Consider the following 16,039-nt stretch of genomic DNA (forward strand, 5'->3'; position numbering starts at 1 on the left):
AACATGAGATTTCACAAGTGAGCCAGGAATATGCTTTGCCCAAAAAGACACCTGGAATTAACTGTTGCTCTCTTAAGAGATCAATGGGACACATGTAGGGATTGGATTGTGTGGCAGAGTCACCCAGGCAGAAGACTTTCATGTTGGCAAAGCAGTGCCTCCCAGAAAGATCTTTTAATTGCCTAAACATTAGGAGCAAGCTGTCACCTTGTCGATGAAAGCTTTAGTTGGTATCTTGATACTTGGCATTCCTTCTTCCAGTGGACTTAAAATAAAGGTTTGAAAGTATGAGGAAAACTTGGCTCTTAGCTAAACTCCTTAGATCAAAGCCTTCTTAGCTTAAAAAAAAAAAAAAAACTCTAATTAGGAGTTATTTCTTCCTTATTCATCTCCTTCTGTCCTCTCGTTTTTTCTGCCAGCAGATAATTTTTGTAAATTACTTAACAAAAGTCTCATGAACACTTAGAGCAATTTTAGCTACTGCTTAACAAACTTTGAAACCCAAGTGCTATGATCTATTATTAGTATCCCTAAGAAAGAAAAGTAAACCTCAGATCCTTCCCTTAACGAGGTTATAAGCTCGTGTGAGATGGAAAATGTCTACAATTGATGGTACCACAATACAAATAGGATAAATTATAGTATAGAAAGGAACAAACTATTGTCTTTGGAGTACCGAGAGAAAGGGATGGACCTCATTAAAGACAGCAAAGTGAGGCAAAACTCAAAGAATTAATATTAGAGGATATGTCATCTCTCTCCTTTCTTCTCCCTGGTTTGATCAGAATTTATGTCACACTGCACAGCTGTCTTTTGGGAATTTCCCAAAGGACTATAATAGTTGTTGAATAATCAGACCAAATGAAAGTCATCTTTAGACATCAAGCCAACTTCCATGTCACCTTTTTCTGTCATTTGAAGGTTTTTCTTCAGAGGAATAAAAAGCTTCAACTTCAAAACCTCAAAAATCTTCCTCAGTTTTGGAATCTTAACGTTATGCTTCTACATCGATCATGACACGTTTCTCTTTCCTATGCTCTCCCTACATGAAATAGGATAAGAAAATTAATTATGCCAGTTGATAACAACCACAGTTGACACATGTGATGGCTGGGAAGAAATCTTGGTGGGGGGAAGGGATACAACAAACTATTTAATGTATTTTGGCAAAGATGGGACTCTACCATAATCATTGCCAGAGCTGTCCCATTAGATACCCCATGGAGGAGAGAACGCAGGATACCCTTGAAGCTAAGTAATAGAACGATCCTGGCTGTACCTCTTCCAGTTGCGGCAACAAGAATATATTAGGGAAATGTGCTATGATAATTATTGTGATGGTGTTTGATTGGGTCATATCTTCAATTAGTACCACAATACAACAACTGTAAAGAACAGTTTAGCCCCAATCGATGATGGATTTGAATTTCATACTGACATTTTGTGGGAGGACATAATGCATCTCAGTTAATTTCATGCTTGCTTGAGTAGAAACATATGGAATTCTAGCTAGTTCACACCTTTCAATGTAAGTTGAAGCCACTAGTCTTTAAACATGTCTTGATAATTGGGAAAAAGAAAAATCACTCTAAAGAATTCCTGAATGTGTATTTTACAAATCGATGCTTTTGTGTTAGTCATTGATAAATGTATGCCACACAGTTTGTAGGCACCTACTTTTATCAACTGACTTGTTTATTCCTAATTTTGCTGTTTAGAATTTTTATACTTCCTCAGCCTTTTTTCATCAATCATGAACAAATATAACATCTCTTTATCCATACATTCATTTATTCAATAAATAGTCATTGAGCATGACTATATATCAGGCAATCCTAGGCAGTTGGCAACATGGCGGTAAATAAGACATAAAAGATCTTGGTGTATCAGGAAGGAGACAGCTGGAGCACCATACCCTGACCTCACACTTCCAGACCCATCTGAGTATCCACTTCCAGTTTCTAAACTGAATTGTCAGCGAATGGAGCCTGATTTGCCTGAGGGGACTTATTAGAGATGGACCACTGGATTCCTTATGTTGACTAACTGGAGGTTTTCCTGCCCTACCTATGAGAATCCCCCACCATAGATTTCTCCTCGTGACCAGGTGAATTACCCAGACTACAAAAATGAGTTGACTCAGTTTTTGCCCTAAATTCTCACACTGAAGAAGCCCCCTGAAGCTCAGTTGAGATTTAATATCTGAGGAGGAAAGGCCTCCCAATGGGGCATCTATATCTCCAACGTGATTCCTGAATCAGATGCACATCAAGAAAACTTCAGGAAGGGGACTAAGTCCTAGCTATGAATTATGTGGATTTCCAAGATATTGAGCAGAGCAAGGCTGATGAGATCCTGAAGACAGCCTGTGAAAGTGGCATGAGTGGCTGTTTCTCTCCCTACAGTTACCATTGCCCAAGAGAGAAGACTGTGCACTATCGAATTGCAGCCCAGAGCCCTTCACACAGAACCAAGCTGGCTAGACCTCAGGAAAGTCTCTTGGAAAACTCTACTCTTGACCTCACCCTGGCAAATTGGACTGCGGAGGGTAGGGACACAGTGAGGCCTTGCACGGAGCCAGCTAGCCAACTGCACTACCCAAACTGTACTTTACTTTTTGTTCCCTATTTTTCTAGATGAGTTTCATTCCCTAAATGAGTAAGGATGTTGGTATCTAGGTATTGCCTGTGGAGAACACTGCTAGAAAAGGCAACTGACATTTACTAAATACCATGTGCTAGACAATTACATACACATCATATCATTTCCATTAGAGTGTAGAAATCAATAGAAAAAAGAATCTCGGGTGCCTTCCAACTCATCTACTTATCATCTCATCCCATCCTTGTACTTCCCATTTCATGCACTCTGGACTCCACACATTCCCTGGCGCTATTGCCCCTGCCTCTCTAGTCATCTCTCCAGAAAACTAAAAGGCAATGCTGAGGTTAAAAAAAAAAAAGACATAAAAGATCTTTGCCCTCATAAACTTTATATTCAAATAATATGTACAAGTGAAAATGGATAACCCAGTAGTCTTTGATAACAATCACATTTGATACATGTGATTGTTGGGCAGGAATTAGTGTTATGAATGAGATAAATGGTCTCACATAAACTACACATTTGATGGCATAATGGAAAAAGAACTCACTAAAGAGAAAACATGGGTTTGAGACCTGCAATGTAAGAAGAAACCTTGTTCTATAGAGAGTTGGAAAGAATTGCTGGAAGTGTTCAAGTTAAAAATAGTAGCAAATGTTACGTTTTGAAGACAGAAATGAGCTTAGTTATTCAAGAAACTGCCTGAAAAACAGTGTGGCTAAAATATAACAAGGGGGAAAACTGGGTAGAAATCATGTCAACCAGAGATTGATAGGGCAGGATAAGAGTCTGGATTTTTCTTCTTGCAAAGGGAAGCCATCAGAGATCACGTACTTTCCATCTTCCAAAGATCCTTCTGGCTCTTACATAGAGTCAAAAGGTGATAAATGTGCAATTAGAAGGAACAGACTTGCTAGAAAGTTATTAAAGTCATATAGATCCAAGATGGTCAATTCTGGTAATAATAGTAGAGGAATTGAAGTATAAATTTTGCTAGTAGGCAAATATTGCTGTTTGGTAGGATGTGTGAGATCATGAGTAATAGGAAGGAATCATGATGACTTCTAGGTTTTTGCCTGAACAAGTAGTTGGATGGAAGTTGGCAGAGGCTGGGTAGGATTAGGTTACAGACCCAGGAACGAAGAGTTCTACGTCAGATGTATTTTTGATATATCGATTAGCCATTCAAATGGCATTTTCAAATATGTAGCTGAATACATGCAGTCCTAAAATCAGAGAAAGTATCCAGAAATATATTTAAAGCTATGAGATTGTGGGAAAGATCAAATGTCCCCTGGAAATACAGAGCTTTAGAAGAGAAGGAGGATAAACTCTGGGCAGGTTAACATCTCAGAGGATTGTGATAAGATGTTAATAAGAGATAATGTTCACAGAAGTATCGATGACAAACATATGTTTAATAATTTTGGTTTATCTTTACAGATTCTCAGCGCATGAAAGACGCAGTGAGATATAAAAATAAAATAAAGTAAAATGGAATAAAATATGTGTAAGAAGTGGGAAAGGAATTGGTCTTCACTGGCAGCAAAGATCTGTTAAATATGAAGTTAAATACTCATATTTGCTAATGGAAATGTATCAGGGTAATATCATAATCCCATCTTGTGTATCAGTAGAGAGATTCATAGAAGTTTCCTACTTGCTAGTAACTGACAGAAGTAAAGTTCACACCCAATATTTCAAAGTTCATTCCTTTGGAATCCCAGGCTGCAAATCACTGAAGATCTTAACAGCCCACTGGAGAGGTCAACATGTACAAAAAAGTTAAGTAAGATTTTAAGATTGTACATGATTAACGACGTTAGGAATGAGGTAGTACGTTATGTAAGGAGTCTGGCTTTATAGCCAGGCCCGAGTAGATTTGATAATAAGTTTGCTATTTGATAGCTTTGTGATATTAGGCAAATCATACACTGTTTCTAAATCTCAGAGGTTTCTCTTTATGCGTAAAATAATATGTACTTAGAAAATTCGTTTTGAGCTGAAAAATAGGTGTGAGCACTTGGTAAAGAACACATATGCGATAAATATTAGTTTCCCTTGTTTTGCAACCAAGAGTAGTAGTGCTAATTAAATCCTCTAGCTTTCTGTGTGCAGTGGGCAGGGGCAATTAAACTCAATAATGTTTAATATGATCTTACTTTTCCAAAATAGGTTGGAGAGATTTAATAGCTGGTTTTGCATAAAGTGAAAAATTAGAATTTCAGGTGAAGAACTGTGTTTTAATCTGTTGGAATAATGATTCTTTTCAGAAGACAGACCTGGTATCCTTCTTTTTCTTTTCTGAAATGAATTAGAAGAGATACACTAAACAACCTAAAGGCTTTTAAGCCTCAAATTGTCTTATCAGTCATTTTTAATATTCATTAACCTAAAATATCCTTTAAGAAATATTATGCAACTAGATTGTTTATAATAATGATTAAAATCAAATATAAGTTATTGAAATTAATTAATATGTGATCATTTTAATATTTAATAAAATTAATAATAATTACTAATTAATCTTAGATATCAAATATTAAAATATTATATATGCCCGTTGATGGAATGTATGCATATGTTACATTTTGCATGAAATTAACCAGACACTAAGTCTGTGTTTGATCAATAGCAGATTGTATTATTAAGTGAAACTATATAACGGAAGACTATTAGGCTAAAGGGTGCTGTTTTAGTTTATTAGTTCATTTGTCATGACTTAGTTAGCTTTGCTTTTTTTTTTAAAAAATTAAAACCTCCTAGTGTCAACTCATAATGAAGTATAATCATAAAATTTTCAAGTTGAATTTTATCTGTAATTGTGTCATTTAAAAAAACTGAGACCTACCTTGTTTTTATAGGTACATTTTGAATCGGTTGGGAGAAAAATCATTAATTCAGAACAAGAAGGCCAAGTACCACGCTATATCACAGAGATACAAATATGAGTAAACCTGTCCAAGAAACTCTCAAACTGGTGATGCCACAAGTGAAAATTATTCCCACATTTTCTACTCAGAAGAGGTGTAGGAGGGGGAGAGGGTTATTACAAGGGCCTGGCCTGTTGGTAATTAGGTGTAGGTGGGCTACGGAGTTAGTCAAATGGTTGGGGGAGGAGCAGCACGCAATCTGCCATGGTAAATTATTCAGGGCTCATCTTCATTTTTTCCCCTTTCTATCTAAATACAACTATAAGATCCAGTTTTGATCCTGCAGAAGAACAAAGAAATTACACTAGGCTTTAAATTTTACTTAGTCTTTTCTCATGTACTACAAAAGTTCACGTTTTATCACATTTCTGAGAGTTTGTTTCATTTCCTTCTGAGATTGTATTATATAATGTGCCTTTGTGATTTTTGGGGTGTGTGTGTGTACATAATGGGGGAGAAGGCTGTTACTGTATGCTATAAACTAAAAACGAGGGCACTTGCACTTTCCCCTTTCTGCCTCCATCTGATTTTGTGGAGGGCAATGGAAAAAAAGAAAAAAAAAATGTTGAATCTCATGGTTACAGTTGATAATAGTTGAAGGTAGGAGAAGAAGCAGAGTTTGAGTGGATGACCCAGCAAGTAGAATGAAAAACCCCTATTTGGCCCTTCATTTTATGCTGGAGCTCTATTTCTAATTCCTAAAAATCAGAGATTTTAGTGCAAATTAATAACTACCACTACAACTACAATAAAGCATTTAGCAACTCCAGTCATCTGTACTGCTTTATTTTTTAAGAAATACTATGTATACTATTTAGAGCTAGTAATATTATTTAGAATTATATATGTGCCTATTATATATGTGTACATAAATATGTACTTATGTTACAATATTTGAAAATACGTCTAAATAATATTACTATGTCACATATGCCATATATACACACCTTATGTGTCTATATTATGTGCAATCTATATTTTATATATAAATATGTAATATATATCACTAAGAAAAATAAAGCAAGTAAATAAAAAATGAGCTTTTTTATATTTTTGAATTATCATCATTATCAAAGCCTATTAGTAAAACAAAAGATGAATTACTAGAATTTAAGAGTAGAGATCACTTGAAGGAGTCCTTAATTCCTTCAGCCTTTACAGTTCTTATTATATTTATAGCCTTTGGGGTGAACTATCAGGTCCTCAGTAGATAATCATTTAATATTTGATGGCTATTTTGATTGAGATGTCCATCTAAGAAAAAAAGCAGTAAATAAGAATTATTTTTTCTATATTCCTAGAAGGATAGGAAGAATCACAAAGGCTTTATGTCACTTGAACCTAAAAATCATTCTAGCAGACCTATGAACCTATTTGTGGCTGTTATATTTGGTCTCTTGACCATTTACCCAGACCTTATCTTCAAAACTAGTTTCCTCTGTTAACTCCAAGAAAACAGCTTTTGATAATAAAACTCACTTGGCAAATTACTTACAACAGGTGTGTGCATTCTCTATCTTTCCCTTTTAATTATTTAGCCATTTCTGGCATGGTTGACTGTTCCTTTGGGGGAAATTACCAATAATGCTTCCTACCTGCAAAGGCATATTCCTCTGTCACTCATTCATTTATTTCTGAGTTGGCACAAATTAAAAGTGTATTTTGCAAGAAAAACTCAATTATGGGAACTCCTGGTAGATCTGCTATCAAGTAAGTATGAAGCAAATATATAATAAAACTATTTAAGAATATTGGTGATGACATAAACATATCTAAAATCTTGGAGAAAACAGGATTTTTTTTAAAATTAGAACTAAAAATGAAATATTTTCATCTTAATGGACTCAGTCACCAAAAGATTTAAATAAGACATAGATAGAATTATTGTATTATTCTCTTGACTGATCACTTATGAAATCTGCTACACAATATGTTTGGTCTCTGAAACAATATATTTTTAGTGTATATTATGCTATAGCCCAGCATTGTCTTTTCATTCGATTCTCTTATTTCAGTCTAGAAAGTTATTCGGATATTGAACAGAGATCATTTGCATATTTTTCCTTAGAATCTTCTCCATGTGCTAACAATTCTCCAAATTTTTTTTGTTTGTTTTTGTTTTTGTTTCTTTAATTCTCCAAAATTTAAATGAAATTTTTCCCTTGACTCGGGAATTTTCTGTGAGCAAGCAGCCTCTGACTAATGGTTCTTACACCTCCCCCTAATCTCTTCATTCTAATAATTGTCATTTCTATTATTGTCTCTTTCAGGTTAATTACTTTTTAAATGCCAAGGTCTTCAAATTTGACTCAAACCGCTGCGCCACCCAGGGATCCCTCAAATTTGACTCAAATCTTTCATCTACCACCATCTAGATAACCATAATCACGGTAATAGAAATCCTAACAATTTGTACAGAGCTTCCGCATTTATAAAGCGTTTCGACACACGTTGTCTTATTAGATCTTCAGAATACTCTGGTCATAAAGATAAATATTGTATCTCGTTGAGGGCCCATGAGATGAACGAACCTGGGAATATTCTGCAAATAGCAAAAACCAGAATTCAGCCCAGGTCTTCCAAATCTCAGCACTCCTTGCTGTATCACACTGCCTTTCGGTAACAAAAATTTCTATGTTGAGGTCTGTTTATCAACTTGATCTCACTGAATATACTCAGTCCTCAAAGTTCTTGAACTCTCAGTTCCCTGTGAATCCACTGGCCACTTCCTCTTTTAAAAAAATTTAAGATTCCATTTCTTGTTTGTTACTGTTTTTACCATTCTCACATCCCTCTTGTCTTCAGTCTATTCTTTTTCCTCTGCCTTCAAATCTATGTGTGACCTGCCCACTCTGTTTGACAGGAAAGTGTGGCATGAACCACGGGTCATCTTCACTTAGATGGCCTACCAACAACTGACTCAGTATGTCCAAATGGAGCACATCCTATTCAAAATTGAACTCCTTCATTTTCTTTTCTTTTTTTTTTTTTTAGGTTTTATTTATTTATTTGAGAGAGAGAGAGAGACAGCATGCAAGCAGTGGGGAGGGACAGAGGGAGAGGGAGAAGCAGATGCCCCACTGAGCAGAGGTCCTGATGCGGGGCTCCGTCCCAAGACCCTGGCATCAGACTGACAGGAGCCAAAGCCAGATGCTTAACTGGTTGAGCCTCCCATGTGCCCTAAATTCCCTCATTTTTGCCACACGAATTCCTTCTCTGTCCTACAACAGTTTTTTTTGTTTCAATAGCAGCATTATTCTTCTGGAATTCTAAAATAAGGAAAGAGCTAGTTTTGATGCTTTTCTCTCTCTTCTCCCTTCAGTTCCAAGTCCTACATCTATTGTCTCCCAAACTTCAGTTAAAGAGAGAGGCTTTGGACCGAGGGGCTTCAACAGCCATGGGACAGTGAGCTACTATGTAGCTTGGAGCTCTAACGGAGCAAAATCATGAAAGAACTGGAAAGAAACTAGAAATCATATAACATATGCACACACACACACACACACACACACACACACCACTTTCTTCAGATCCAAGCATTTATTTTGCATGTCACCTCTTATCAATCTATGCCTAGATTTTTAGTGCTTTTAATTAAAAGGTAAATAACTAATGCAGAATAAATGTTATTACTTTATAAGGTATTTTAACATGTATTCTTATATTTGAACATTATACCCATAAGAAGGTCCTTTTGTTACCATAACCCATTTTTCACAGAATAGATTGTGGAGACTCAAAGTGCCTAATTTGTCATGATAAACTAAAATCCCCAAATTCAAAATTTTGTCTTATGTATCCTCTGCTATGCCAGCTCCCAGCTTATATATCTAAATTCATATAATCCACATTTCCTCTGGCAGATGAGGAAACTTATAAAAAAAATACTTGGATCATGGAATAGCAATGATAATGTAATATTTATCTTATAAAATTAAACTTCAGCTTGTGAAGGCCCTCCAAACACTTAACACTGTTTCAGCTACCCAACTTTATTTCTTTTTCTGCCCTATATACCTTTGCTTTCAGACTAGTTTTCCCATCATCCCCCATATTCAAGACAAAATCTCCCTCGTACCTCTGTGTCTTCACCTATATAGTTCTTCTTTCTCAAATACCCTAGGTTCTTTCCTTCCTCCTTTAATCTTCATCATTTAAAACATACTACAAATTTCACCTTCTCTGTGAATTCACTTCCATATAAATATGTTCATCTATAACTATGGCTTTCTGCATGTGCATATGTGTGTAACCATCTCTAAAATGGAGAAGCTAGTCACATGTTCAGATTTTTATCCCTGGTTTTTATAGGAAGCACTGCATAGGCATAGACATTGAATTCTATACATAATCTGTTACTTTAAGGAGAGAATAAACTTCTATGAAATGGGAATTATCATGGAAAATTTATATATATTATGAATATGAATGTTTCCTTGTAGGGAATTCTTATTTTTTATCATTTTTTTTCTGTTTAACATCTTATATATCCAGATATATTGTTAGTTCTGTCAAGAGACTGTAATATGCATCTTTGACTCCCTATAATTCTGAGATCGCTGTTGAGCTGATAATAAGCTTGAGGCTAAAAACAATGCAGAAGGGTTTTTCTAAGAAGCAGACCTTAAATTCCAAAGGATAAAAGCCACCACATCCTGTATTGATCTTGTATGTTTTACTGCTAACATGTTCAAGAAAAGAGGTCAGTTAAACCAGTGGCCTGGAAAAGTGTAAAAATATTTACATTCAATAAAATCACAGCTTTGTGTTTTGTTCTCCAATATATTTGTGTATTTGTAAGCAAGTTATCACATGCCCATCTGTTTCTTTCATCAAAGAACTTTATGTGAATCTTCTTATCTCTTTTTTGATAGTTTTCATAAGTTAAAAGAAAAGAGATAAATCTAAGCAGATTCTCACTGGTTACTTAACAGGCCAAACGCTGACCATATCTATGAACGCTCAGCTATGATTCTCCTAGGAAGTGTCCTGGGATCAAACAGATGAAGCAGAGCCATCTGTCATCTTGGAAAAGATCCCACACCAAACAGACAGGTAGCATTTAGCTCTAATCACTGATTGAGCCATTTATAGAGGATTTACATACGGCAAAGGAAATGTAATCTGACTTAGCAGCTTGGCCTATGTATTTAGAGGATCCCGCAAAGAAGACTCTGACATACATAAGGACATGTTGATGTTAAAAATATTTCACACCATAATATAGAAAAATATCAGTTGGGAAAGAGGTAAGAGATATCCAAGGACTTTCAACAAAGAGTAGAACTTTCATGGAAAGCCAAGGCAAAAACAGGCCAACTAACCCAATGCCTACTATCCTTTTAGGTTACCTGAGTGTAAAATATTTTAAAAGGATTCAGTGCTAAAATGTGAGGCTCTATCAACAACAAGTAGTTACAAAGAAGAGAGAGACAAAAATACAGATCATAGTGATAAACATAATTCTAAAAATCTGAACATTTTCTGTCTTATTTATAAACATAGCCATAAAATATGCCAAAGAAAAAAATTCCCCATAAAATATATTGATTTAAGACTGTGGGGGAAGGGAATATTTATCTTTATATACACCATATATTTATAATATGCCATCTTTCTCATTAAAAGGAAATGAAATGAATTTTATTATTTTCAGAGCCACTAAATGAAATAAAAGTATTATTATTGGCCTTGCTGGGGAGCATAAAATAAGAGACAGTTTAATTTATGCCCTCATTCCTAGAGATTCAGGAAGCAGTAAACAGAGCACAGAGACCACATATCTGTACTGTAAAACCTTTATCTAAGGAAAAAAATAATTAAAACTCCCCAATAATTTCACTTTATTCAACATTTTTAGAAAGGAATTCTTTAAAGCAAATTTCTCATTTATAGAATGTAAGAAATGGAAACACTTTAGAAACCATCAAATCTAATCCTTTGGTTTTTATGAAGAATTAGAGCCAGAAATTTTACTAAGGTAAATTAAATACTAAAACCCAGAAATTACATATCCTCGGACCACAGATGATAGAAGAAGATGATGGTAATGTAAGCCTATGAATACTAATACAAATCAGCTCATAATCATGCCTCAACACAGACAATCGATTCATTGTCTAAGCCACAAAAAACACAAACATCCTAATCCTGACTAATCTGAGTGACTGTTGCTTCTTTACCAATTATATCTTTAGCCTCAATTTATTCCTCCTACTTTCAAGGTAATATATATTAAATACTTAATCATAAAATTGCCTCCACTTCCTGACAGTATCCAACCTAAAGTAAACTGCCTCCTGAATCTTCTGCAAAGTTGCCTAGTTCAAATCCTATAAGTCCTTTCTAATAGTCTCTTAGTGAGACGCTTTCTCATTGTGTGCTTTCTCCCTTCTTCTAAGAAGTAATGAAACTAATTTACTCAAATACAGGAGTGTTCCTAATGGTCTTTGGAGAGGACGAGGATAGTAAAAAAGCATGTAGAAACAACAAAACCCTCAAATATTTGAGATTGAGATTTGAGATTCTAGGGGAAGGGAATGAAGGTAATTATTTATAATATGCCATCTATTGAAAGGAAAGAAAATGAATTTTATTTTATAAAATGAAATTTATTTGCATTTAGGGTGATGTATATTGGAATATTCCTTTTAAAAAAAAAGTTTTATTTATTTATTTTAGAGAGAGAGCATGCACAGCAGGGGGAGGGGCAGAGGGAGAGGGAGAGAGAAGCAGACTCCTCACTGGGTGCTGAGGAGCACGTGGTTGAGCTCAGTCTTCTGATCTTGAGATCATGATCTGAGCCAAAATAAGAGTCAGAGCCGGATGCTTAACCAACTGAGCCACCCAGATGCACCTATTGGAATATATATTAAAGGTAGTTCTGTTAGAATTGAATATATTAAACAATTTTGCTTATATAAAATCATCAATGCTAGCATCAGAGTCAAATTTTCTTACATTTAATTAAACTAGTAAAGACTACTTGCGTACAAACACCCTCTTGCCTACCCAAATTATTAAATGTTATTCTCTGACTTTCATATTCACTCGTTTCTTAGGGAAAAAAGAAATTAATTCTTGCACTTCTACTTCCAGGTAAGATCAACTAATAAGAACTGAACTATTCCTTTCATTTGCAACAACTAGGGGGTAGGGGAAAGGACAAAATACACAAAACAATGGCTCACAGAATATTGAGTATCACACACCAAACAACAGTGACCCCTGAGGAATGGAAAGTGACCCCTATGATTACCTCCACTTTCTGCCTGGAGAAGGATTATAAGCCACAGAGCTGGGAGGGGGAAACCAACCAGAGCCCCATGGTCTTCCTGAGTTGAATAGTAAGAAATGGGCTTCCAGAGAAGGCATGGTGGCGAGGGTTTACATGACAAAATCCCATGCAGTAGAGAGCTGCGTAGAGAGAGAACTCTAGAGATCTGCAGAAGGCTCCTTCCCAAATTCAATTCACTGCTGAGTATCAGGGACCAGAGGAAGAATAAATGTGAGGCCAGATAATAGCTGTTTCCAAAACATAGAGTGGAAACCTTACAACCCAGGAGGCATCCTTTAGGGTAGCAATTGACATACTTTGTCTTAAAAGGCCAGGCTCTGTAGGTCAGGTGGACTTTATTATAATTACTCCTTTTTTCCATTGTTGTAGAAAAACAGCCAGAGAAAACAGATAAACGAATAGGCGTGGTTGTGTTTCAATAAACTTTATTAACAGAAACAGACCCTAGCCCTCAAGCTGTAATTTGCCAATCCAGAGTTAGAGTACTAATAAGAATCCTGCCTGAGTATTAGGAAAAAATTGAAAGGACTAAATGTTGCTCTGGTCACACTTACAAAGCAGAAAATCAAGACCCAAAAGGATCAAACTGATTCTAATGATCAAAACTGCACCCCAGGATGAAGCTAAGAATATTTTTATAAATCTAAAAATACCCAGCACACACAAAAAATGCACCATTTCTTTCATTAGATCTGAAATTGTCGTGTCGGGTATGCAATGAGGCAGGGAAACATGGCCCATAATAAGGAAAAACTTAGTTAATTGAAACTGACTCAGAATTGATACAGATGATAAAATTTTGGGAAAAAATGAATAGAATATTTGGTGAACTATGGGAAAAACTTGAATAGCAAAATATACTATGTAATTAAAGTCCCAAAAAAGAAACAGAAAAATACGTCTGCAGATATAATGACTAAAATTTTCCCCATTTTGTTAAAAATTTTATATCCAGAGATCCCCAAAAAACACAACGAAAGTCAAAAATGAAAAAAAAAAAAAAAGAAGAAAACTATAGACAGGCATATAAGAATCAAATTGCTTTAAACTGATTATAAAGAGAAAAAATGTAAAAGCAGCCAGAAGGGGAAGGCATATTACACACAGAAGAACAGAGTAAAGAAGGCACCAGATCGCTTCTCAAATGAATGCAACTTACAAGAGAGCAACATCATTTAATTAGTGGAAGAAACAACAACCTTCTTCTCCCAAAAGATGAGAATGATGAATTTTTAACATAGAATTTTGTTACCCAGCAAAACAAAATCTGTCAAAAATGAAGACAAAGAGGATTTTGGGGACGTTCAGATGCTAAAAGAATTCATCACCGGCAGGCATAAGAAATTATAAAGATAGTGCTTTAAGCAGAAAGAAAATAATACCATATGGGAACCTGGATCTAAACCAAAACATGGGGAATATTAAAACTAGTTATTTTATGGGTATATAAAAACATTATTATTCATGTCTCCTTCAGTATGATCAGTTGTTTAAAGACAAAAACGGAAACAACGTGTTTGGCGTTTATCACATACATGGAAGTAAAATGTGTGACAATAATACAAAAGCAGGTGGGGATAGGGACAAGCACGCTGTTGAAAGTCCCTACATTCTATATGATGCCACAGCATATCTTCTGAAGGCAGTAGGCTTTGATATGTTATAGGTCTAAGCCATAAACTCATCTCCATCAATCGCCCTGAGGATGCAGAAAACTGGGATCATTTATACCATGGTCGTGGGAAGGTAAACGGTCCAGCCGCTCTCAACAAGTTTGGCAGTTTCTTAAAAATCTAAACAGAGACTTCTGATTTCCAATTCCTCCCATAAGGAGCTTGGCAGTCATCACTCCATACTAACAAATAAAAAGCTGAACATACTGAAAAGTTAACAACTCTTCTTGCGTCTGTAAGAAAAGACATGACACAAAGCAAACTGCTGCCCCATGATTAGAGACACAGACAGGTGACTACAGGGAGTCATGGCTTACAGGAGCAGAGACCCACAAGGGGCGGTGGCCACGGGAACCAGCGCTGGGTGAGAGAAACCCAAGGGACTGATGAATTTTTGGAGGCTCAATAAGGACAATTCTGACAGTTAAAACAGTCCAGAGGGACTGAGTCATAGGTGGTCCTCACATTATTGTGGGAATTACTCCAGGAGCTTGACCACAATTATTTATATATATATATATATATGAAAAAAACCCTCATACTTCTGGCAGAGGGAAGGAAAAAGGATCCATTTTTGAAATATGTCAGAACACTCTGTTCTTAACAAGCCTTGTATGCAGAAACACTAGTTAAACGGAGCCTCACTTGTTAGGGTATTATCATGACTTGCAAAAAGGGAAATAGCCAATTCCTGGCCACTGTAGACACCTGACCCATTTAAGAGAGGGAGGAAAATTGAGAAACTCTGTGAGAAATTGAAACCTATGGTGGGACCTTAGCATGCCTTCCCTCCCTAAACAACTCACCACACTCCTAATGGCCTATTAATAGTAGTTTGTGTGTTTGTTTTGCCTGATATATCATGCCCAGCTATCAAAAAGGAAAAAAAAAAATAAGGTAAAATCAAAGAAAAAAGGAGAAGGAATGGAGGAGACAGGGCAAGCATCTAAACCAGACATAGGGACACCTGGGTGGCTCAGCGGTTGAGTGCTTGCCTTTGGCCCTGGGCATGATCCTGGAGTCCCGGGATCGAGTCCCACATCAGGTTCCCTGTGTGGATCTTGCTTCTCCCTCTGCCTACATCTCTGCCTCTCTTTCTCTCTATGTCTCTCATGAATAAATAAATAAAATCTTAAAAAAAAAAAATAAACCAGACATAACAGGAATGTTGGAATCATCAAACCAGGGATTTAAAACAACCATGAATAATATGCTAAAGGCTCTGATGGATAAAGTTGACAGCACAAAAGAACAGATGGCAATGTAAGCAGACAGATGAAAAACCTAGGAAAGAATAAAAAACAAATGGTAGAGAATATTAAAAAAAAATTATACTAGAAATGAAGAATGCTTTGGTGGCTTTATTAGTAGACTGGACACAGCCGAGAAAATAATTATGAACTTGAGGACATACAAATAGAAACTTCAAAAACTGAAAAGCAAAGAGAAAAAAATACTGAAGAAAATAACAATATCCAACTACTTTTGTTGCCACTATACTTGGCTTGCAAGAAATATTAGTGTCTTAGAGA

The 16,039-nt window shown here is 35.9% G+C and overlaps 1 pseudogene; it reads left to right on the top strand.

Annotated features, from left to right (window-relative positions):
• Positions 1–2,016: 2,016 nt before the first annotated feature.
• Positions 2,017–14,500, top strand: LOC100683913 (annotated as a pseudogene).
• Positions 14,501–16,039: the final 1,539 nt, after the last annotated feature.

This window comes from Canis lupus, chromosome 34 (assembly GCF_011100685.1).
Source record: "Canis lupus familiaris isolate Mischka breed German Shepherd chromosome 34, alternate assembly UU_Cfam_GSD_1.0, whole genome shotgun sequence".
NCBI lineage: Eukaryota > Metazoa > Chordata > Mammalia > Carnivora > Canidae > Canis > Canis lupus.